The sequence below is a fragment of the Vombatus ursinus genome, unplaced genomic scaffold (genome assembly GCF_900497805.2).
Source record: "Vombatus ursinus unplaced genomic scaffold, bare-nosed wombat genome assembly UNPS02014863.1, whole genome shotgun sequence".
Taxonomy (NCBI): domain Eukaryota; kingdom Metazoa; phylum Chordata; class Mammalia; order Diprotodontia; family Vombatidae; genus Vombatus; species Vombatus ursinus.
Genome location: NW_020954641.1, coordinates 17,498,722 through 17,524,569, shown reverse-complemented (window position 1 = coordinate 17,524,569; position 25,848 = coordinate 17,498,722). Strand labels below are relative to the sequence as shown.

At 35.9% G+C, this 25,848-nt stretch overlaps 1 pseudogene; it reads left to right on the top strand.

The window, feature by feature from the left end:
- Window positions 1-10,889: 10,889 nt before the first annotated feature.
- LOC114027602 overlaps window positions 10,890-25,848 on the top strand; it is a 72,596-nt pseudogene continuing 57,637 nt past the window's right edge.

The window sequence follows — 25,848 nt, the reverse complement described above, 5'->3', positions numbered from 1 at the left end:
GTGACAGTCCATTCAGGGGGGAGGTGAAAGACTATAAAGTTCCTGACCCTCAAGCAATCTTACGGAGTAGAAATCTTTATACAAAATATCTAACCCTAAGAAGAACAAAAGATGTTTAGGTATTTTTTTTTTTTGCTAACAGGGGGTGAGGAGGGAAATCTACTGCTGAAGAAAAAAAAACCATGACATGGATAGATAGTGTCATAGAAACAATAAAAATGAGCTGGGACAGACTTTGAAGGATAGTGGAGGATAGAATGGTCTGGCATACTATGGTCCACAAGGTCACAAAGAATCAGATGTAACTGGACAACTGAACAACACATATTCCAGGTGGGGCAGCTGGGTGGCACAGTGGTTAGATTACTGGACTTGGAGTTTATATGTGGCCTCAGATACTTAATAACTGTGTGACCCTGGGCAAATCACTTAACCCTGTTACACAGGATTAAAATGATCTGGAGAGGGAAATGGTGATCCACTCTACTTTTTTTTTTTGCCAAGAAAACCCCAAATGGGGTAAAAAAGAGTCAGACATGACTAAAGATGGTTGACAACAACAACAAATATTCCAGGTACTGTAATAAGTTCTGGAAATACAAATATAAGCAAAATAAAAAAAAAGTCATTGCTTTCAAGGGTATTATGTTCTATTGAGGGAACACAACACATAAAGATAAGGTGAAAAATAGGGACAGGGAAGCATGGGGTAAGGAGAGTAGGATGAGGAGAAAGCTGGAGAAAGAGGTCCAGAGATTCAGGAGGGGAGCCACAGGAGGAATGATGGCATGCACATGGCTGGCCTGGACGATTCCTCAAAATGGAGTTGTGAGAGGAAGTGAACAATCAGAGGAAGGTTCTGCAGTGGTGAATTGATCCCAGAATGAGAAGACCAATGATCCTGATCATAGTGAATAGTTGTGTAACGTTAATTTTTAAATGGATGAAAGTAGTATAGATGTTCTAGATTATAGGCTTAATGAGTTTTATGGATTATCCTGGAAACTTAACCACCATTTATAACTTTGTAGGGAAAAGGTTCAAAAGTCACAAAATCATTGAATGGTTTATATTCCAAAAGTTTGTTCGTGTCCTTGAAAACCAGGGGACAAGAAAAGAAGGGAAGGAATCATTGGGAATCCATGTGAGAGAGATAAAGTGTCATTGCTTTGAACACAATTGAATGTGTGAACACAATTGTGCCTCTGTTTGTCAAGGGAATTAAAGAACACCATAGCAAAGGCAGTGTTTGCTGGATATAGGTTGATTATTTGTTTGAAGATGTGGTGATGAAAGGGTCACAACCTGTGTTTCACAAGCATCGCCTCATTGTCAAGAGAAAGTAAGGAAGAGCTGAAGAGTTCCAGCCTAATGGGTTGACCTGCTGGGGTAACTATGTGTTTAAACATGGACAAAAATCAGCACAGGATAGACATAGCCTTCTATAAGTTCACTACTACAGGGTATCCACCTAACATTCTGGAAGCCTTCCAAAGTTTTCTTGACATTTTGAGTATACCAAAATGTCTAGCTCTCTGCCTATCATCTTTTTCACTTATCTCATGAATACTATAGTGTTCACCTCCAGCCCATATCACTGGAAGTAGCATCCAAATCTATGTGATTACAGATTCCTTTAAGTATATTTTATTATTGCTTTTTCACAAATGTTAACTAATAATGAAGGCAAAAGAAGGATTAGAGAAAGTCAAAGATGAAAAACAAATTGTGATCTTGGGTCACTGATGAAGTTTTATTCTTTATTTTATTTACTTCATTGGTGCATTTTCTATCTGGATATAATCATTCTTTCAAATGATAATGTAAGGTGTTGTTTTCCCTAATGGTTGAAAGAACATATTTATGAAAATACAATATTTTGCTACAAAAATGGCATATAAGATTACACTGTAATGGATTTCTACAGTGTTTTTAGGTGTACAGACATGCTGTTTGGTTTTTCTCAAACCTTGTATCTCTTATTAAATAAAATAACATGGACATAATATTAAATAAAAGAACAAGGGTGAAGATAACTCAGCAGTTTGCATCTGTGGCATTTTCTATTACTGATCTTGGAAAGCAGTAAAGCGTGGCTTCTGTTGATTCACAGTAGGAAATAAAAGTTTAAGAAGTTGACTGTATAATCCATCTTTTCATACACAAATTAAATATCTATCAAGATGTTTATATAATGCTTATTGTTGAATATAATGGGATATGCCCTATTTTATCTTCCAAACTAGTTTTCACTTCATATTTAGCAAGATGATAGTTGGGTTGTAACAACTAAAACTAGCTCTCACATTTTGGCAAATAGAAAGTCACATCCCATTCTGTTCTAAGGTCCTTGGAGCTTCATGGAGAGAACGAACTAGATAAATTCAAAACATTTCATTAGATGATATAAGGTATTTTGCCTATAGGATGGTAATGGAAAATGATTTTGCTGGGGGTGGCAGAATAGAGAGGGTAACAGAAAGGGGAGGAGATGGAAAAAGAAAACAGAAAATCTATTTATCTTATTCATGACTCAGTACTCAAGCTCCACTATTACCAGGCTCAAATAGCCTTTTTGAATGAAGGGATACCTGTCCTCTTCTTTACCTAGAAACAAATTGACCTGTGGATAAGGGTACTGGGATCTCAAAATTTCCTTGACAGGTGTCTGCAATTCTCCTTCTAGATCAATGTTTCTTAAATTTTTAGTGACATGAACCTCTTTGACAGTCTGGTAAAGACTATGAGCCCTTTCTCAGAGTAATGTTTTGAAATATTTAAAATTAAATGTACAGGATTACAAAAACACAATTATCCTGAAATACAGTTATTGACATATTAAAAAAAGGTCAGGGAGCCCAGATGAACAACTACTGCTCTAGATGAAACCGAGAATAGTACTTTTAATACTTTAAGGATCTGTGATTTCATTTATGGGTATAAACCTTGCGTTGACAAAGATCACGAATCTTTTTTATTTATTTTCGTATGGTCTTCCAGAATTGCTCGGCCTGAAGAAGTCATCATGTGGTCAAATTGGTGCTCTAAAAAAGATCTAAGCTAGCTTTTGAAAAGACTTAAGTCTGCCCCCTGTTCCCTATTTGAAACCTTTCCAGCTTGACAGGATCTGCCAAACCTTGTTCTCTGCTTCTCTGCCTACAAGAATGTAGTATCACCTCCAAAACACGAGACTTTGGAAGCAGGTTTTGGTGGAGGGTAAATGTTGTTCACATTTAATATTCACAAATCAAGGCAGCATGCTGTAGTGGATAGAAGGCTAGCCTTCCAGGCAGAAAAATCTAAGATCAGGTCCTGTCTCTTATACACTAGTCGAGTGACTATGGGCAAGTTACTCACTTCTCAGTGCTCCCAGAAAGCTTTATAAGAATATAAATTTCAGATCAGTAGTTGATCTGTGTCAGGGTAGGGAAATCCATAGTAGAAGGTCTCTATAGTCATGATAGAGCAGTTCCTATTAAAAAAAAAACATAAATCTCTATTCATATAAATATATACTGGTGTTGTCAATCCATTAAAAAATCCCCAAACATTTATTAAGTACCTACTATGACCCAGACATTCTTCAAGGCATTCAAAACTGCATACAACCTAGTCATGTCAATAGCTTAAGAAAATCTCAATCTTTTATTGCTGGTCTCAGAAGGAACATGTTGTTCCATGTTGAAGAATGTTTTGTGATCACATTAAGGTGAGGATAAAGCCATATTACAGCTAGGTTATTATTATACTGTAAGTACAGACTGAGAAATGATCCAAAGATCCACTGTGAATTTATAATCTATCCAAAGATACTTACATAGTTAGAGACCTGAATCTTCTGCCTAGAGAGTTATAACTTTTAGTTTGGATTAGAAGTCTGCTGTACTTGAATACAGCTAGTTTAGTATCTCAGGAGTCACCATTTTATTTCCAGTGAGAATCATAAAGAGCATCAATGAACTCAAGTGGTTATTCTTTTTATAAATCTTTCAGAATAGAAGGATGAGGGTGAGGGAGGGATGTAAGAGAAAAATTAAATCTATTATATTCACACAACTCCAAAGGAAAAAGATATTCTCTGGGTGTATATACACACAGTGTGTAATATGCATTTATTTGTAATGTTTATATATCTACATTTATATTTTCATATAGGTGTATGCATCTATCCCTTTTAAATTGTGTGTATATTAGACCCATTCCTAAATTTTAGCTGAACTTTTAATAGAGATCTAGCTTAATACACACATACACACACATCTGAGCCAATCTGAGCCAAAGTTATGGTTCACCTGGGACATATGAAAACTGGAAACATCTCTTACTTTTTGCCATTCCTCACCAAGTCATTTTAGAGGAAGCCTTTCAGTTTTTCTAACCAATAGCTCCCCACTTTTAGTGCTACAGTTCCTTAAATTGACAAGCACAGATATCACTGACCTGTAAACAATACCATAAGGCCACATTTCAGAGCACAGGACCCCATAACAGAGATAAATGCATTCTGCTTCAACCTTCAACAATTTGAAAAGCCTGGGGAATATTTTCTCTTTCTTGCATCTCAACTTTATTTATGAGCATAAATTGCTTAAGTGAGCAAATTCTCTAAATACTGTATCTGCAAAATGGTTCTGGTAACAACAACAAGCTGACACTAAACTCTTCACATTTTATGGTGATAAAATGATACTGAGTAATCTTCCTTTGGTGCCTGTGCAGTTACTTTCATTGACCAACCATTCTAGAAGCCTTGTGAAATAATTTCCTTAATGGAAGACAATAGACAGGAAGGTACTCAGTACATAAAGGTGTAGAATTCTCATCATTTTTCTGTTGTTAAATTTTAGTTTGTATTGATGATACAATTACCAAATCCTCTGGGACTTTCCTGAACTACATGGTTGTAATTGCACATTTGTACCTATGGTTTCCCTCTCTTCCTTCAATCTTTTGATTGCTGTTCTGTTTTATTTTGTGTTTGTGTAAGGTTTTTTCTTTGTTCTTTTATTTTTCTTCCATTGAGGGCAGTTTAAATTAGATCATATTTTAATCAGAGAAGTATTTCAAAACAAAGGCATTTTAATTTTTTTCCTTTGAAAAACAGATATGGATTTGTTAAAGGGACTTTTAAAAATCTTTTATTGATGCATATTCTTTTCATACATCACTGACGTTTCCCAGACACCTTTTCCAGACACCCTTCTCCCACCTCTCTCCTAGAAACAAAGATGGAGACTTAAACAAAGAAACTTGCTTCATTGACCATATGTGATGTGGACTCATTCACCTATAGTCTATTGCTTTTCTTCAGAGAAAAGTCCTTATCCATCCTTTGGAATCCAAGATGGTCATAGTACAAGTTTAAATTCTGTTATTTTTTAGTTTTACTTTCCTTTATATCATTATGGTCTAGTTTCTTTTCTTTGTATTAGTTCATTTAAGTCTTCCCAAGTTTCTCCAAATTCCTCATATCAATCATTTCTTATTGTGTGAAGGCAGACACTGTATAAGATGGCAAATTGTGTTTTGGAAAATATAAATCAAGAATAAGAAACAAGAGAGTCCTCTCACCAATTTATAATGATTTCTTTCTTTGAGAAAAAGAATTAGGAAGTTCTGGACACAAGAAGAACCAAGTAGCATTATACAACCTAAAAATAAATTGCTTGAATTTCAATAGTTAGGAAATAACATTGATGAAGTGAGAGTTCTTTTTGAATCAGTTGTCTTTGTGTAGTTACCCCACCAGCTTTTTAGAGCACAAATTCAAATTAATATGAAACTGAAAAAATAAAAAATTAGAACATAGATATAGAATACAATTAAAATAACTCCATCTTGACCTATTTAAACCAGTTATTGACATCAGAAATTGGGAACTGTGTGAAAGAATGCAATATAACTATTTCATAATGATTTTTGTTTTTTTGTTTGTCTGTTTGTTTTTGGTTAGGCAATTGGGGTTAAGTGACTTGCCCAAGGTCACACAGCTAGTACATGTCAAGTGTTTGGTCTGAGGCTGTATTTGAACTCAGGTCCTCTTGACTTCAGGGCCGGTGCTCTATCCACTGTGCCACCTAGATGCCCTTTCATAATGATTTTTGACAAATATGAATCAATTACCGTAATAAGAAAATGAAAGAACCTAGAAACTTCCTCACTTAGCAAGTAAATACTTTTTTCTTAATATGGCTCAAAGTCATAGAACACTACAATCCTTGAAACACTGAAATTTAGAATCTTTTCAAAGAACGCTCAGGAGGTAAGTGATGTGTGTAAAGAGACATTACAGGAATAACTGATTAAAAAGGAAGCTAACAGAGAAATGTATGACTGGAGGGGGGAAAACAGATGAGCAGATCAATCAGTCAACAAACATTTAATAAGGGTCCACTGTGTGGCTGGATGAAAAATGAAAATACAAATGCAAAGAAAAACAGTCCCCACTTTCAAGGAGCTTACTTACACTCTACTGGGGGAGACAAACATGGCAATACATAGGTACAGACAAGATACATACAAAGTAGACATTAGAGGTGAAGACATTAGTGATAGTTGGGACCTAGAAAGACCTCCTACTTGAGGCTTGAGCAGAGTTTTGAAGGAAACCAGGGATTCCAAAAGGCATTGTCAAGAAGGAGCAGGATGTTTCAGACAGCCAGTGCAAAGGCACCAAGGAGAGTGGAGTTGGAGTGCTGTGTGAGCAATAATAAGTGGGTTAGTATGGCTGTACTGCAGAGAATGTAGAGAAGAATAGTGTGTAAGAAGACTGATAGGAAGAATTTAGGTCCTGAAGAATGTTAAAGTCAAATAAAGAGGCTTTATTATAATAAAGAAACAATGAAATTTCTTACCAGTAGAGAGTGACTTGTCAGATCTACATGCAAGACTGCTATCTAGAAGATGGATTGGCATAGGCAGTGAGACAAATTAAAAGGCTGTTGCATTTATCTCGGCAAAATGCCCTGAACCCAAGAGATTACTGTGTGAGTTGAGAGAATGGGACCTATGTGAGACATTCTGGAAATAGAATGGCAAGATTTGGCAACTGATTGGATATACAAGGTGAAGGAGAGTGAGAGATTGAGGATAGCATTGAGATTGAAAATCTAGGGAACTGTTGTATTTCTATGAGTAATAGGGAACTTTGGGTAAAGAGCATGTTCAGAGTTTAAAAAACGAGTTTTATTTTAGACATATTGATTATGAGATCACCAAGTTGAGAATTGTAAGGGACCTCATTGGTATGTAGTTCAACCAATACATTAAAGGAACACCCACTATGATGTATATGTCCAATAGGCAATTTGTGATGCATAAATAGAACTGGGGAAAGGACTAGGGAAAGAACCAGGAAAGAGACTAGGGCTGGAGATATAGATCTTGAAGTTATTAAAAAAAAAGATCTAAAAGGGAACTGATGAAATTACCAATTGAAAGAGTGTAGAGAGAAAAGAGAATAGGGCCTAGGATGAGAACCTTGATGTGTACTTGCTGTTAGTGAACACGTCATAGAAAAAAATAAAACAGATAGGAAAAGGAAAGAGAAGGAGAGAGAGAGAGAGAGAGAGAGAGAGGGAGAGGGAGAGGGAGAGAGAGAGACAAAAATCTAGGGAAAAGAGAGTATCTTGCAGTAAAGGGAGAGGGGACAGCAATGACAAATGCTGCAGAGAGACCAAAAAGGATGAAAACAGAAAAAGGCAATTAGATTTTGTACTTGAATTCACTGTGACTTTGGTAAGAGCAGTTTCAATTAAGGACTAGTACAAGCATTGAATGAAGTTGACTTTTTCAAGGTCTTCAGCAGAGCAGGGAAAAAGATATGGAAAATAGCTAGGGTGGGATCTAGTGAGAGTTTTTTTTAAAGATTGGGAATACATGGCCATGTTTATGAGAAGCAAGGAAGGAAATAATAGATAGAAATTGAAGATTATAAAGAAAATGGTAGAAGGTGGGAATAATCTGCTGGAAAAGATGAAAGGTCATGAAACAAAAGGCACATGTAGTGAAATTGGTCCAAGAATGCCAAACTCTTCATCAGTGAGTAGGGTAAAGGAGGAGATAGTAGGGAAGGAATTCAGAAAGACATGAGAACAGAGGAAGCTTGAAGCGAATGACCTCTAGTTTTTCAATGACGTATGGTACAAGATCTTTTTCTGAAAGAGTAGAAAGGAGTGCTGTAAAGAGAAGAGGCTTGGAATGGACATTGTGATGATTATAGAGAATCATTGATGATAGTAAATCAACTGTGGAGACGTTAAATGATTGCATTCCTGTAGGGAGGTCTGAGTTGAAATCATATAGCATAAATTTGTAATGCATCCTATCATCCCACTTGCATGACTTCCTTTACCTCTATTCAGCAGGCTGTAAATAGGATCAGAAAAGTCAGATGGAGGAAGTAATCCAGGGCTGACTTCTGTAAAGATGTGTGTAGAACAAGGTAATCAATAATTTAAGAAAATACTTGTAGAGCTGAACTGGTTTACTAAAAAACTGAATTTGATTAAGGAGCAGAATAGCTGGGATTAGCAGCCAGAGCTGAGAAAGTACTTATTAGGGAAGGATTGGAGCTCATGAAAAGGACATAGAATAGGTTTAGAAATTTAGATGAAGAGGGGAAATATGACCAGGAGCTGAAATTATTGAGAAATGAGGGAGAAGGTCCTAGGGGAAGGAGGGAAGTAGATGATAGTAACCAGGATCTAGAGGGGATGATAAATTTGGATAGATTAAATTCCAAATGAGAGGAAGGATTGCTAAGTGATGATAATGTAGAGAAAGTCTGGAATTAGTAATGGTGAGCAAGAAGTATAAAGACTCTCTCAATGGGACCTATTTTGGGGCATTATGATATAATAAGAATTGGAAAGGATGATCAACAATGTAGCCTAATCTAAGAGGAGCCAGCTTTCAGTGAGTGTAAAAAAACTGGAAGGAACCAGAGAGGCAGAAGTCTGAAATGGAGGAAATTTTATTAATTATATAATAAAAATTCCAGAAGGCACAAAATGGTAAGCAGATCTGCAGAAGGACTTTGGTAGGATAGGGCACAGATGGATGGAGATGAGAGCATCATTGTGGTCTGATAATGCATATTCCCTGTTTTGAAGAGGCTAGAGTTCCTGCTTCAGGGAGAGTCCTAATGACCTGTAGTGGAAGTGGTTTAGTGAGACATTGATACATTCTATAACTGGTTCCTATTGCTAACTATGAGATGAATAGCAGTCCTTTGATTTGTTGCTTAGATGGAACTAGAGAAGCCTAACAAAAACACTAGCAATCAGTCTCTTAGCTACTTTTCTTTAAAAAAAATTTCATTTTAATCAGCCAAGATCTGCCCGATCACTTCTCCTACCCAACTGAGAACACAAGGTATAAAACAAACCCATATAAAACACATATAGTCAATCAAAATAATTTTCAACATTGGCCATGTAGAGAACTTTTTTTTTCTTAAAAAACATTATTAATTTAATTTTAGTTTTCAACATTCACTTTTTATAAGATTTTGATTTCTAATTTTTTTCCTCCCTCACCTCTTCCCCTTGCATAGATAGCATGCAATCTGATATAGTCTATACATATACAATCATATTAAATATATTCCCACATTAGTCATGTTGTGAAAGAAGTCTCAGAATAAAAAGGAAAAAACCAGGAGAAAAAAAGAATAAAAAAAAAGAGAAAATAGTATGCTTTGATTTGCATTCAGACTCCATAGTTCTTTTTCTGGATGTGGACAGCATTTTGATTATGAATCTTTTGGAATTGTCTTACATCATTGCATTGCTGAGAAAAGCTAAGTCTGTCAGAGCTGGTCATTGCATACTGTTGCCATTACTGTGTACAATGTTCTTCTGGTTCTGCTCACTTCAGTCAACATCAGTTCATATAAGTCTTTCCAGGTTTTTCTGAAATCTGGCTGCTCATCATTTCTTATGGAACAATAGTATTCCATCGCATTCACATACCACAACTTGTTCAGCCATTTCCTAATTGATGGGCATCCCCTCAATTTCTAATTCTTTGCTGCCACAAAAAGAGCTGCTATAAATATTTTTGTATATGTGGGTCCTTTTCCTTTTTTATGATCTCTTTGGGATTTAGACCTAGTAGTGGTATTGCTGGATGAAAGGGTACACACAGTTTTATAGCCCTTTCAGCATAGTTCCACATTGCTCTCCAGAATGGTTAGATCAGTTCACAACTCTACCAACAATGCATGAATGTTCCAAATTTCCCTCATCTTCCCCAACATTTATCATATTACTGTTTTGTCATGTTAGCCAATCTGATAAGTGTGATGTGGTGGAGAACTGTTTGTTTCATTCTACATTGAGTCCTTCACCTCTCTTTCAGGAAGTGGACACCATGATCCTGGTTGATAATTATACTGATAAAAGTTCAGTACAATTGCATCCTATCACATTTATATGCCATAATTTATCATTCCTTTCCCCAATTTATGGGCACTTCCTCAGATTCCCATTTTTTTGTCACCTGAAAAAGAACTATTAATATTTTTGTATATCCTTAGTTTATTTTGCTTAGGACTAATGCTATCCTTATTCTGCTCTCCCTCTAATTTTCCATTCCTTCTTCTCCCCTTTCCCTCCTATTTCCCCATAAATTGAAATGTATTTCCATACCCAATTCCATGTGTGTATTCTTGCACTTTTGATCAATTCAAGTGAAAGTAAGGTTCAAGAGTTAGCTACTCTGGGGGGGCGGGGCAGAGCCAAGATGGCGGAGGGAAAGCAGTGACTTACTTGAGCTCTCTCCCAATGTCCTCCAAATACCTAAAAAAATGGCTCTAAACAAATTCTAAAGCAGCGGAACCCACAAGAAGATAGAGAGAAACAAATTTCCGGTCAAAGATGGCCTAGATGGTTGATTGTAAAGGTGTATCACGCCGGGCAGGGAGAGGAGCGCAGTTTGGCGTGGTCACGCAGGCCACAGAGATCCTGGAGCAGGCCTCAGAGGACTGAATTGCAGGCAGCTGTGGTGGTTTCCAGACTTCTCAACCCCTGAATGCCAAAGACAACTTAGAAGGTCAGTGGGAAAAATCTGACTGTAGTGAGAGAGCAGCTAGGTCTCAGCCTCAAGTCCTGAGCACCGCCTGGGACCACAGCTTTTTCCTGAGTTTCTGGCCCACAGACTGAGGGGGAATCAAGTTGATGATCAGAGGTGGATTGCAAGGATCTCTTTGCTAGTGTTGAGGCAGGAATCTCTTGCTTTGCCCGTGCTTGGATCTGGGTGACAGTTCTGAGGGGCAGTCCTAGGGCGAGGAGGAACGCTGGTGTGGTGGAGCTTGTTGTGGTGGTGGACAGGAAACACCTCGCCCCTTATCATACTACCTTGGAAGAACTGAAAATTTACAGGTCCCTAGAAGTACCTCTGAAAACAGCTGCACAAACCCCCGAAGCTTGAGACAATACACTCTTCACATTGGAAGCAGACTTTTACCTTAACAAAGAGTTTAAAACTCAAGTAATTGGCCAGGATCATGAGTAAGCAGCACAAAAAGAGTCAGACTATATTATCTTACTTTGGTGACAAAGAAGATCAAAACATACAACCAGAAGAAGACAACAAAGCCAAAGCTTCTACATCCAAAACCTCCAAGAAAAATATGAATCAGTTCCAGGCCTTGGAAGAGCTCAAAAGGGATTTTGAGAAGCAAGTAAGAGAAGTAGAGGAAAAACTGAGAGTGATGCAAGAAAATCATGAAAAACAAGTCAATACCTTGCTAAAGGAGACCAAAAAAATACTGAAGAAAAAAAAAGAGTTAGCTACTCTCCTCTCCTTCTTGTTTGCATAGATGCCTACTTGTGTACCCTGATTACGTGAAATAATTTTCCTTTTCCTCCCTCCCCTACCCTGTGTATTCCCCTTCCTTATGTTTTCCCTTCTTTTATTGAGGTCATACATTCATAACAAAACCATTACCAGGCCCAGTTTAATTGGACTTCCTCTGTGAACCCTGATGATGGTAGGGTTCAGAGAGGACACAGGTATCTTCCCATTTTTTAACATAAACAGTTTATCCTTGTTAAGTTGTTTAACCTTGTTCATTCATATGTGCATTTTTCTGTATCTCTTCACTCCTGTATTTTACCTTAAAAAGTTTTTCCACATCTATAGTCTTTCCATCAGAAATGCTTGAAAGTGCTCCATTTCATTAAAGGTCCATCTGCCCGTTTAACATTGTGTTCAGTTTTGCTGGCTATTCTTGCCTTTCAGCCCATATCCATCGCCTTCTGCAATATTATGTTCCAAGTTCTCTGCTCCTTTATAGTGGCAGCTGTGATTTAGTGTGTGAGCCTGACTGTGACTCCTTGATACTATAATTCTTCTTTCTGGTTGCTGGACATATTTTTTTTTTTTGCTTTGGAAACTCTGGATTTTGGCTATGATGTCCTTCATTTTCATTTTGGACTTTCAGGAAATGATCAGAGGATTCTTTTTCTTTGTTCTCTGGTTCTAAGATATCTGAGTTTTTTTTAAAATTTCTCAAAATATGATGTCTAAGCATCTTATTTCTTTTTGTCTTTGTTATCAACATTCAGATGATTCTTAAATACAATAATGCTTAAAATTTTCTCCTTTGTATTTTTTTCTAGGTCTCTTTTTTCTTTTGTTACAAGATACCTTACATTTTTTTATATTTTTTTTTGAAATTGTTTCAATATTTCTTATTGTCTCATGGAGTTGTTGGGTTCTCTTTGACCCATTCAAATTTTCAGTAAGTTTGCTGCTTGATGAATATTTTGTATCTCTTGTGCTAATCTGTTAATTTCCTTTCCAACTCTTTTTTTTCTAAATTTCTCAATTATTTTCCATTGTTTTTCCCCAAGAGCTCTCATTCCATTTACGAAATGAACAAGTGTTCATTTTTAACTCTTACTTAATTTCCTCTAGAGATTCTAGTTGATTTTGTGATCAAATTGTATTTTTCTCTGAAGAATTCCTTTTGGATGTTTTGGAGTCGTTATTTTCTTCTATGTTTGTGTCTTGAGCACCTGTACCATAATATTCATTCATTATGGTAAGATTCTTTTTTGTTTGCCCATTTTTCCAGATTGTTTCCTGACTTTGTACTTGACTGGACTCTGCCACATTTATGAAGGGAAAGCCTGGGATGGTCCTGTTGTTACTTTCTTGACCTATTGAGTATTATGTTATTCCAGGACTCAGGGACAGGCTGGGGACTTGCAAGCTTTCAGTATATCCAAAGTGCTCTGAATAAGGCCATAATCTGATTGCTGTCTCCCTTATGTGAGTTCTGAAAGTCCCTGACCTGGGTTTGTGTCTATGCTAGAATAGACTGCTGTTGGACTCTGCCCCTATCAGCCAGCAGGAATGCTTTGTTGGTTCCAGATGGCAGAATTATAGGCTACTCTTTGCTCTGGTATTCCTGCCTTAGTTATTGTTCTGCAAGTTAGGTTAAATGCTGGAAGTGAGACTCTGCTCTTTGCTAGTGACTGAGACATACCTCTGCTGCTGCTGGCTTCTGAACTTCCTCCTTTTTCCACAATCTGCATAAAACCAAGAAAGAGTAGAAGGTTCTTTTCTTCTTGCAGGGAGTAGCAAGTAGTTTAGTTGAATCATAGAATTCATTGAGAATAGGAGTGTGAAATAATACTGGAAAATAAGTTGGAACCATCTTTTCAAAGGGCCTTGAATACCAGGTCAAACAGTGGGACCTTTATTGTAGACAATGTAATACAAGATTATACTTTAGAGGTCCCTATGAGTTTTCAGTTTATATTGCTTCAAGGAAAGATATGATGGTCATAGTTTGAGGATAACATTCTCACTGGATGAGAATTAGCACTAGTGTAGAGGAGAGATGGCCAGCCTGAGAGTTAGGAAGAACTGGTTTTATTTCCTTTCCCTATCACGTTCAATCTGTGTTACTTTACCTCTCAGGTGCCCCTGGCAATACTCTGAGATTCTAAATTGTAGAGCTGGTGCTGATTGGCTTTTATAGAAGGAATTTTCTCACCAAGAGCTCCACATACTAATGACATTTTGTATATACATATTCATGTACACCTATTACAAGAATGTAAGCTACTTATGGTCAGCAACTGTTTTTGCTTCATAGTTCCAGCACTTAGCACCAGTGCCTGTCTCATAGTAAGTACTTCATAAATACTTATTGATTGACTAAAAATCAGAAGTCTGCCTCCCCCCCCAAAAAAAACTCTCATTGACCAGACTCTTAAAGCAGAAGTGCAAATGTGAGTTTACTCTTTAATAGGAAAACAGGATAATGTTTCCAAGTGGGTAATGGATGACAGAGCTAAAGCAGATGGCTTATTTATACAAATGTGTAAGTACTGTACGTTGCATCAAGGGCAAAATAATGTCATCACCTCAAAGAGGCAGGGCTCTCTAGATAACCTTCAGGAATTAATACACACATTCTTTCACCATATAGTCTCAATTTTCATGGGCATCAAAGGCATGACAGGAGAATATAACAGGGGGACAAAGCACTGGAATAATTTCTGAATTGTATCTGAAGTATAGATTAATTTGTATTATGATGAGAGATTAGCAAACTGTCAAAACCAAATTAAAACTCATACACTCAGCCCCTTACCTAATTGTAGTATTTCCCAGAGAAAGTATACTCATTCTGATCAAATTACCTCAGGCTCAAGTTATACTCAGGCTGATCATCTGTATTTCAAGCTGTTCTTTGGCATTTGAAACAATGCTTTCCCCATAGGAGTTGCAATTTATTTTCCCACATATCTTTCAATATGTACCTGGAGATTTCATACGCTACTTGTAGAATGAAATGGAACTCTGAGATCACACTTTACACAATCTCCTCATGCTATCTATAAGTCACAACAGTTTGCCAAATAGTGCAGGATATAGCTAGCACACAATTTCTGCTAAAAACCTGATGACAATTTTATTTATCAATAAATAAAAGCTAAAAACAAATAAACAAACAAAATCACTAACTTTTTTCTAGAGTTCCAAACTGACAAAGCAGAAGAAAACTAGTCAGAAGTTGTTTAACTATTTTATATTTATCTTGCATGGCATATTATGAAGTGCTAAGAGAAGAGCAAACGTTTTAATTAAAATGAACAATTTTCTGAAGGAAGACAATTGCTATGTTTGCTAACTGAATTTAATGTGTTACACAGCCAAACCAGGTCCTTAATGAATGCTAACTTTTTAAACGCCACATGAAGCAGCAATGGTTGTTCTTGCATATTTATTCAGGGTAATTGATAGAAATGTTTAATTAAATATTGTGAAGGGTAATTCTTTAGCTTTCTCTGTCAGACAAATTGAAACCATGAGATTCTGAGATTATTTGGCTGAACTTTCTGGTTTAATTAACTGAAAGCTCAAAAAGAAAGGGAAGTCAATGAGGATAAAATTTAAGGTATTTTAAAAATTGCATATATTCCTGGGAATCTGGTAAAAGTCACACTGTTGTTTGCCCTAACATCTTGGTGTGTGTGTGTGTGTGTGTGTGTGTGTGTGTGTGTGTGTGTGCCTCCCCTGTGCCTGTGTCTGTAGTGTGGTAGGGAAATGGAGTGGGAAAAACTAATATCATTTAAGTCAAACAACCATTTATTTTTGTTTTGGGGGAGGATATTGATATCTTTTTATATCATATCCATTCCCCTACCCCATTCAGAAAGCCATTCTTCTTAACAATAAATAGATATATGGTAGATAGATAAATAGTGGAAAGCAGTTCAACAAAATAACCAACACATCAATTAAGTGAAACATTATATATACTGTTTGACACCCATAGGCTCTCACATTTAAAAGAAAGGAGGGAAGTTCATTCCTACAACTCTTATTTAAGTCCAAATTAGACCATTAAAATCATGCAAGGTGCAATTTCAAGATTTTTGTTGTTGTATTTTCTATTTACATTGATATAATCATCGTGTATATGGTTTTCCTGGTTCTGCTCATTTTGTTTATTTTCATTATGAAAGTAATTATTAACAAAAGGAACATTTTATGTGAAAATTGCAAAAAAAAGTCTTTGTATATAAAATTATGAACTTTGTTCGAGTTTGCTGAAAGAATCAGATATACACCTCTGGGCCTATATATACATATATACACATATACATACATACATATACATACACCATATATACATATATGTGTATATGTATATGTGATATATCTATATCTATATCTGCATATCTATCTATCTATCTATCTGTCTATCTATCTATATAATACAGTTGCATTCTAACATGACATTCCAGGATTCTAGTAGTATTTAAGAAAATTGCCTTTGGTAGAGGGGGATTTAGCTAGTTCTTTCTTTCCTCCTACTCCCACATAACTTGGAAATTTCAAAAGGTCAGAAGATACGGGTTTCCATCAGTTCTGGTAGTAATGTCTCCAGAAAGCAGTTTCTGGCGGCAGTGTCTGTCACGAGGTGAGAGAAATGCTGAAGACAAACTAGCCACACTGAAGAAATGTAGCTTCAGGTGTCTACATAAGTTCTGACTCTCTGAGTCCACAGGGAGCTACATCCAATAATAACATCATGACAAGTCTATGAAAGGAGAAATGAACTTCAAGTAAACAGGAAGTATGAGTTACGCTTTGCATACGTGTTCCCTAAGTTTGAGCCCACTTTCCCCAGGGATAATGTGCTTCTTGTATGTACTTTCATTTGGAAGAATGTTTTACACCAGTTGTTCTTACTATATCATCTAAATAAATCTTTTGGAAAAAGTCAATTAACTCTGGCTGATTAAATGTTAATCAATGGGGAACACAACAGATGGGGGCTCGTAAGAGAAAGTAATATAACTACAACCACCTCACCCCTTCTATTCTTTTTTGTCAACTCCTAAAAGTTCTGAGAAATAGTCAACAGAACTTTGTTGGCCTGGTTTGTTAGTGGGAGGAGAATTTGTTAGAGTGAACCCAGAGGGAGTGTTACACACTATTAATTACTAAATGAATTGAATAGTTAATAAATACTATAGTGAAGTAGGAAGTAATGGAAATTTTCTATACCACTTGGGAAAAGCAAATCCTACTATAAAAGATTAGGATTTTCTTCTTTTAGTTGAGAGGGGGTGTTTTTAATGACTTGATTCATCTAGCCTGTCTGCTTATATTTATGAATTTGACATAACATTACTTTAAAGGGTACAAGATATTTCAGTGGCAATCAAACTTTAACTCAGCACATGGCTCATAAGAATACCATCCAGGACATATAAATTTAAAATAGCTTTTTTCTTTGGAATTGGCAACATTACTTCTCTTTTCTTTTGTGGCTTTCATTCAGTTAATCTAGAAAGTTCAGCCAAAGGGTCTCAAAATGTCTCAGCATTTAGATTTCAATATTCAACAAATATTTATTAAATGCCTACTTTGCACAATGCACTATGCTAGGCATTGAGAGATATATAAAGATAAATAAGACAAAGGTTCCTGCCCCTGATTAGCTTTTGATTGGATAGGGACAGATGAAATAAGTCTATACTTTGATGTTTTAACGTGCCTGTGATCTCATCCATGTGGTTATGTCCTCCAACAGTGAAGATCACAGTCAGTGGATCATAGCATTAGAGCTGAGAGGAACCTTAGAAGTCATCTAGTCCAATTCTTTCATTTTACAAATGAGGAGACTGAGGCCCAGAGAAGTTAAGTAACTTGCATAGGTTCACACAGGTAGTAAATATCAAAGTCAAGATTTAAACCTCTGTCCTTTGATACACTTTCCCATGATATATTTTCCAGAGTATCACTTTGCCTTCCTGACTATTCATATTTTTTTCATTCAACAATAACAACAACAATGACAATGATAATGATGATGGTAATAATAATAATCTGGTACATACTACAGTACCTACTGTGTGCCAGGCACTGTGCTAAGCTCTTCCTGATTCCAGGCTCAGTATTCTCTTCATTGGGCTACTTAGCTACTTGTCTACATCCTGTAAATCTTCTTCAGGGTGGGCTACCCAGAGTGCTAAGGGCTTTCCTTAAGTTCCCTTAATATTATTAGTTCCATGGAAGCATGCAGGCTGTCCATCTATCCATTTATTGTCTCTTCCTCTTATCATTTGACTACCTTCCCTTTTACTCATATCTTTTACTGTATTCTTAGAACATATTTTTTTGGGGGTGGTGGTAGAAAAAAATACTGTGTCATGAGAACAGAGAAAGTCAGGAAGACCTAGGTTCAGCTTTACTCTCTGATCCATATTAGCTCTGTGACCTTGGACAAATAATTTCACTCTCAGTGACCCAGGCAACTATCTAAAAAAAATGTCATCCAACTTGTGTGGTTATCTTCATTGGTGTAGGGAATTTTTTCTATCAGGAGTTCCTTACACTAATGGAATCATAGGTATGGACCCTACTTCCATAAAAAGGAGCTGCAGTTGATCTACTGTACCCATTGTCCTAAAAGGTGTCAAATTTGAGACCAGGGTTGAAAAATATAATTGAGAAATGTTTAACAAAATAACTAAAAACACAATACAAAAGAGATAATGTTAATCAGTGAATGTGCTGCTGGAAGGAATACATTTCTATTCATGTTTACCACTGCTGCTGCTAAATCTCACCATGACAGAGACTGGAGATGGACAAAAAGTTTTGTTTGTGTTTTTTTTTTTGTTTGTTTGTTTGTTTGTTTAAGATTTGCACTGGAGGAAGGCTGGAACATATTTGGGTAATGCTTTGAATAAATACCCTGACAAATACTTTGGCATCAACATTGCTCAAGCTATGAGATTGGATTGATGAACTGATTGTCTTTTTAAAAAATCTGTTACAAGGGAAGAGGGACATATATATTCAGAAATGAATGGGGTGTAAAAATCAATGGTATCAATAAACTGCAATTCTGAAAAAACATAAAACAAAACTCTTTGTCCATCTCCAGCCTCTGTTGAGTAAGTATGTACTAATGGACTAGTTTGATAAGGATATGCATTGAATTGTGTATCAAGAGAAAAGTGGGTAGTTAAATATGATGAAAATTAGAAAACGAAAAAAGCATAAAATAATATAAATTGATATAAGATCAGATGAAAAAGAAATCATTATAGGTCATGGATTCCAATTTCTTCATTTTATAGGTGAAGTAACAGTGCTAGAAATATTTAGTAACTTGCTTAAGGCTCTGGGCAGGAGTATCCTGGTAAATATTTAACAACTGGCTCTCTGAAAAAAAGTAGGTATGATACATTTTTAAGTTTAATATGTATTAGTAATATTGTCTTCACATTCTTAAGTCTAAACAATCAATCAAACAATAAAATAAACCCTTATCTGTAGTGTTTCCCAAATTCTGAAGTATAAATGCTCCCACTGAAAATTTGATAATCCAGTCTTATACATAACCCCAGAGCTGAGATTGGAACCTAAATCCTTTGACTTCAAATCTATTACTCTTTCCACCACACCAATAAGATCTTTAAAAGTAAAAAGTTTTTGTTGTTATTTTGAGGTTGTTTTGTCAGGGAGTATTATCACTCACTTCTTTAGTTTGTTTCTTTTTAGAAAATAGTCACTAATTTTCTTTTGTGCAAGCTAAAAAAATTTCTAACATAACCTTTTTGAATAGAGAAGAAAAGTTTTTTTTTTTAAATAAAACAACATTCTTTTTGTACATACCATTTTCATTTATAGGAATGACTTTTTCAATGTAGAAAATTAATGTTTTTGCAAAGCCAAATATTTTACTTTTATTATGTTAACATGGTGAAATTCAATGTTGAGACACCAAGAGATCTATTTTGTTAAAGAAAAAAAAAAACAATGTAATGTTAATGTTGTTTTCAAACCAAGCTTGTATATCTTATGTGATGGAGTACTTATGACATATTTTGAAGACACTAGAATGTTTTATTTAAGTGCCATATTTGTATCCATGATATAGCATTCTTATTTTCTCCAAATATTTCTTTAGGTGGCAAAAATAGGGACTGTAGCCTAGTAGGGGAAAAGGGGGTGGACTCCAAACCCTGCCTCTGTCATTTACTAGGAGAATGGCCTTTCATTGGGTCACTTAATTGCTCTTTACCTCAGTTTCTGCATCTAGAGACAGGAAGGCCAATCAATATATAAAATACCTGTATTTCAAGTCAGAAAGACCCAAGTTCAGATTTGGCCTCAGATCCTTTGTTATGTGACTCTGGCAAATCACTTAACTTCTGTCTGTCTCAGTTTCCTTGGCTATAAAATGGGGATAATAATAGCACCTACCTGTCAAGGTTGTTGTGAGGATAAAATGAGATAGTATTTGTAAAGAGCTTTGTGCAGGGTCTGACACACAGTAAATATTTAAATTTAATTGAAAAACTCTATCAAATATGATCATAAACTTAGAGCTGCATAGATCCTTAGAAGTCACCTAATCCAACTCCCTCATTTTATAGATTTGAACACTGAGGCTCAGAGAAATTAAATGACTTGCTCAGGGTCACAGAGGCAGTAAACAACCTATGATTTCAGTTCTTGCACTCATTCTACTGTGGCCTTCCACAAGGTTGTTGTGAAGATAATGAGAAACATTTGATGTGAACATATTTTGAAAAGTTAAAACTAGTATAGAAATGTAATATCATTATTAAAATAAAGGAGGAAGATTCTGGGAAGATAGTAGAGTAAATCAGAAAATTCCAAGCTCTTCAGATTTGCCCCATAAATAAGATAAAATAGCACCTCAGACCAAACATAGAGTAGTAAAAATAAATAAGTAGGGGGCAGAACAGTGGTCTTATTGGGACAATCTGAGAAGATCTGAAGAAAAATCCAAGGATGAGGTTTGATCCTTATGAAGAATAAACACCTCCAGGCTAGTTCTACTTAAACAATAAGCAGAGAGCTCTGGGGTCAGCTGGGTTGGGTACCAGCCTCAGCCCCAGCCACAAGAACTTTTACCCCCAGGGACAGTGGGGGGAGTTGGGCATCTGAGCTGGGGAAGATGGAGGGAACCTCTGCTGACAAGGAATGCCAGCCCCAGCTGTGCTGCTGAGATGCAGTCCTGGGCAAGAAGGAACCAGCACACACACAGTGAATGCAGAAGCAGTGAGGTTGCTGCTGTCTGTGGGCACTTACTGGAGGCTAGAGGTCTTGGTTTCTGTTCCAGGCTAGAGAAGAGAACTAAAGGAGGATCTGAAGCCAGAGGCACCATTCCCCATATCTCAGGGCTAGAGGTGATTACAAAAAATAAACTGCTACAAATTAAAAAAAATAAACAGGCAAAGGAGAAAAAATACAACCATAGAAAGTTACTATGTGAATAGAGAAGACCTGGGTTCATCTTCAGAAAAGGATATTGAAGCAAAGAAATCCTCATCTATACCAAAGAGTAAAATCAAATGGTCACCTGCCCAAAAAGAATTTATAGAAGAACTTACAAAAGACTTTAAAAATCAAATGAGAGAGATTGAGGAAAAATAAAAAAAAAATAAGAACAATCCAAGAAAAGTAAGAAGATTATGAAAAGAAAGTTAACCAATTAGAAAAGGAGATCCAGAATCGTAAGGAAGAAAACTTGAAAATTAGAATTGGGCAAGGGAAAGCCAGTAAAGTTATGAGACAAAGAAGTAATAAAACAAAATATAAAAAATGAAAAAAAGAAGACAATGTGAAAACTCTCATAAGAAAAACAACTGATATAGAGAACAGATCAAGAAGAGAAAACATAAGAATAATCAAATTACCTGAAAGCTATGATAAAAAAGATTCTTGATACACTAATACAAAAAATAATTAAAGAAAATTGTTCTGAAGCATTAGAACAAGAGGGGAAAGTAGAAATAGAAAAAAATCCACCAATCACCACCTGAAAAAAGATCCTATGAGGAAAACAGACAAGAATATCATAGTCAGATTCTGAAACCCCAAACTCAAGGATAAAATATTACCAGCAAAAAATAAATAAATATGGTGGTGCCACAATTAAAATCACACAAGACCTAGCAGTGGTGACACTAAAAGACTACAGTCTCGAAACACCATATATCTAAGAGCAGAAGAACTGGAGTTCTGGCCAAAAAAAATCACACCCAGCAAAGTTGAGCATAATCCTGAATGAAAAAAAAATGAATATTTAATGAATTGTCAGACCTTCAAGATTTTGTTAAAAAAAACAATCTGAACTTAATAGAAGATTTGACACACAAGAGCCAAGAGAAACATAAGATACATACCAAAAACTAATTACAAGGGACTGAATAAGCACAGACTTTTACTTTTTGTATAAGGAAATGCAAAACATATGTCTAAGATTATTATTAGTAATTGAGTAGTTGATAAGAAAGATTGAGCCAAACCTGAGTATGATATGATTTCAAAAGTAAAACTGTTTAGGAACAGCTAGAAAGAGTGATCATTTTATACAAATGAGGTGTGAGAGGAAGAGCAGACATAGAGGAATTAGATGGGAAAGGAGGGCTGGTAGTTCTGGAAACCTATTTTTATCAGTAATGGGTTTAAGTGGGAACAATACATGTGTATCTAGAGGAGTATGAAAATCTTCTAAGTTCAGAAAGAAATAAAATGCTAAAGGGTTAGGGAGGGGTAAGAGGAGAGGGATCTTCAGAGGGGAGGGTGAGGGATCTTCAGAGGGTCATATAGAAGGGTGTTTAGATTAATGGGAATGGGAGGACAAGCGAGGATCTTTAGAGGGGGGTAGGTTGAGTAATAGGAGGGCAAGGTAGCAGGTAGCAGTAAACTAGAGAAGTCAGGAGGGATGGGAAATAAGAGATATGCACAAACATTAAGATAAAGAACAGTAGTAGAATTTGTAAGGGAAAAAGGAGCAGGAATGGTAATCATGATCTTGGACAAAGTTAAACCTAAAATAGATTTAATCAAAAGAGAAAAATAGGGAAACCATGCTATATGTCAGCCATATTCACCAATGTTGCTTCAGGCTATTTAAAATAACTTGACAGTATAAGGTGGGAATATTACTGTGGTGTAGGAAATAATGAGTTGGTGGACTTGGAAAAATATGGAAAGACTTGAACTTATGAAGGAAGAGGTTATCCACCCTCATAGAAACAGAGGACAAATAAATATAGTGTGGTCTTACATAGATGCATATGAATGTATATGTCTATATGTGAGTATGATTATAGATATCTAAGTATATACATATGTGTGTGTATGTGTGTACGTCTACATATGTGTGCATCTGTATGTATGTATGTATGTGTATATATGTATGTATATGTGTATGCATGTATATGTGTATATATCTCTATCTCTATCTATCTATCTATCTATCTATCTATCTATCTATCTATCTATCTATCATCTATATCTGTGCTTAATTGTAGCCTCCTAATGGAGGGGCAGGTAGAAAAAGAACAAAGTAAAAAGTGCACAGAAGAGAATAAAAGAGAACTTACAAGGAAGCAAAGATGGACAGCTCTCAACATAATGCATATTATTTCCTATATAGACTTTCTTGAAATGGAAATTTATTGCTACATATTTTGAATCCTCTTTACTGTTCTGTTGTGCACATGGCAATGCTTTTTTTTCTTTTATTGTTTTGTGTTTAATTTTTAATATTTAAGCTTATATGTTTCTTTTTTCTTGTGTTTTTAAGTTTTAGTATTTAATTCTAAAATAAAAAAGGATTAAGCATTATAAAAATAAATTAAAATTAAATAATTATATATGATAAAATAATTAAATACAAATAAAAGTAATAGGACTCTAATTTATCTCAAGAACATTTCTTTAAAAGGTGAAATAGGGAAATTATTGTTATCATTAAGAATATTTATTTCACCATTGTTTTTATTAATAATAATAATGATGTTCTTTCATATTATTATTATTATTTTAATGGAGACAAGAAGGCTAATACAAATCCAAGTTAGGTGAATTTTGAACCTTATGGAAATCTGAAAGACAAATGAAAAGTCACCAAAAGAGGCAAGTAATATTACAATAGCAGAGTATAAAGAAATATAATTATTATTTGGGTACAAGATTAGGAAAACTTCCTAACAGTTGTATATGTCTATAAATGGAATCAAAGGGTGTCTATGGGAGTATTGCAATCCTCCTTTCTATGTCTTCAAGTAGAGGCTGCTTGGCCACTTGTTGGAGATGTTATAGAACAAGTTCTTGGTACGGCACGGCTTGGGCTAGATGATCTCTGAGGTCTATTCATTCTTTGAGATTTTGTGAGTGATCTTTGATTTTTTCTTTTTCTTTTATTCCATATGTGTATATGTGTAAGATAAATGCAAATGGTGCTAAGTAAATAAAACGAGTGAAAAAAGTGCTATGGGAATACAGAAAAGGGGAAATGACTTTCAGATGTAAGGGATAGATGTCTAGGAAGACTTTGTTGGGCAAGGAGCATTTGATGAAAGTCCCAGAGTATGAATGGGATTTGCAATAACAAATATGGAAGGAAAGGGTATTCTGAGTGGAGAGAACCACAATGGGTTGGGAAATCATAACATAGGCTTTTGGGGAACTTGTCAGTCCACTGAAGTTAGAATCAAGGTTGTATGGAAATTGAGGCATGTGTCTATAAAATACTACTTTAATCATATCATCCCCTTCTCAAAAATCTCCCTTGGCTTCCTCCTGCCCACACAAGAAATCCTATATTCTTTAACCTCACATTCCAAACTTTTGCTGATCTAAATATGCCCTATAAATCAAACATCATTTCCCACCACGCCCTAGCAGTGGAACTGGTCTCTTCACTATCTGCTGAAGAAGATGTTGTTAATTTCTAACTCTCTGACTTTATTGAAGGCAACATGGTGTTGTGGAATGAGTGGAATGAGTACTGGCTGTGGAGTCAGAAGACCTAAGTTCCAATTCGACTCCTGACAGTTAGTCATTTGGGTGACCTTGGGCAAATCATTTGGACCTCAGTTTCTTCATTTATAAACTGAGTATTGTACTAGATGACTCTTGAGATCTCTTCTAGCTATAAATCTATGATCCTTGCCTAGAATGACATTCTCTACCATCTCTTTATACCCAAATTCTTTTGTTCTCCAAAGTGCAAGTATTGTCACCTTTATAGAGCCTTTGCATACTGATTACTTAAGACCACACACAATTAATTTTCCCTTTTCTAGTAAGGACTGTACAGGTTACTCCATTATTTTTAACTCTTGTCATTTTGCATGTATTTTTCTCCAACTATACTATGGGTTTCTTGAAGAGTGGGAAGAAACATCAAGTAGGATTTTGAAGACAAAACAGAAAAGTTGGTGCTACTTTTATGTTTAAGACCAAAATGCTTCTGTTCCATGAAAATTGGATACATTTCAGGTTGTAACTCATTAGGAAGATTAAAACCGAATTTAATAAGGTCCCTAGAAAGTAGACTGGGATGATATAAGTAACTAGGGGAGCTGGGCATGGCTGTAATCCTGCCTATTAGGACAGACTGAGGAAGGTTGATCCCTTGAGTTCGGGAATTCTGAGCCTCATTAGGGATAAAGATGATAGGGTGTCTCTGGGCAATGTGGTAAGCTCCAGGGAGCAGAGAACCATCAGGCTGTCTAAGGAGGGACAAATCCTCCAAGGCCTGAACAATGGAGCATGATAAAAACTTCTATGCTGGTTAAGGCCTTTGAGTGGCTGCTTTATTTCTGACCTGGGCAAGATAGGGAGACCCAGTCTAAAAACAAAGAAAAGGATCTGTGGGTGAGTGTATATCCACCAAAAAAAAAATAGGACTCTGTAGTCTAGAAAACTGAATGTGACTCTTGATTTGATTTTATTGAAATTTATAAAATCATCAGCAGAGCAGCAAATATTATAAGCAATCAACTGACATGCAGTTAGTAAGCATCAATTATA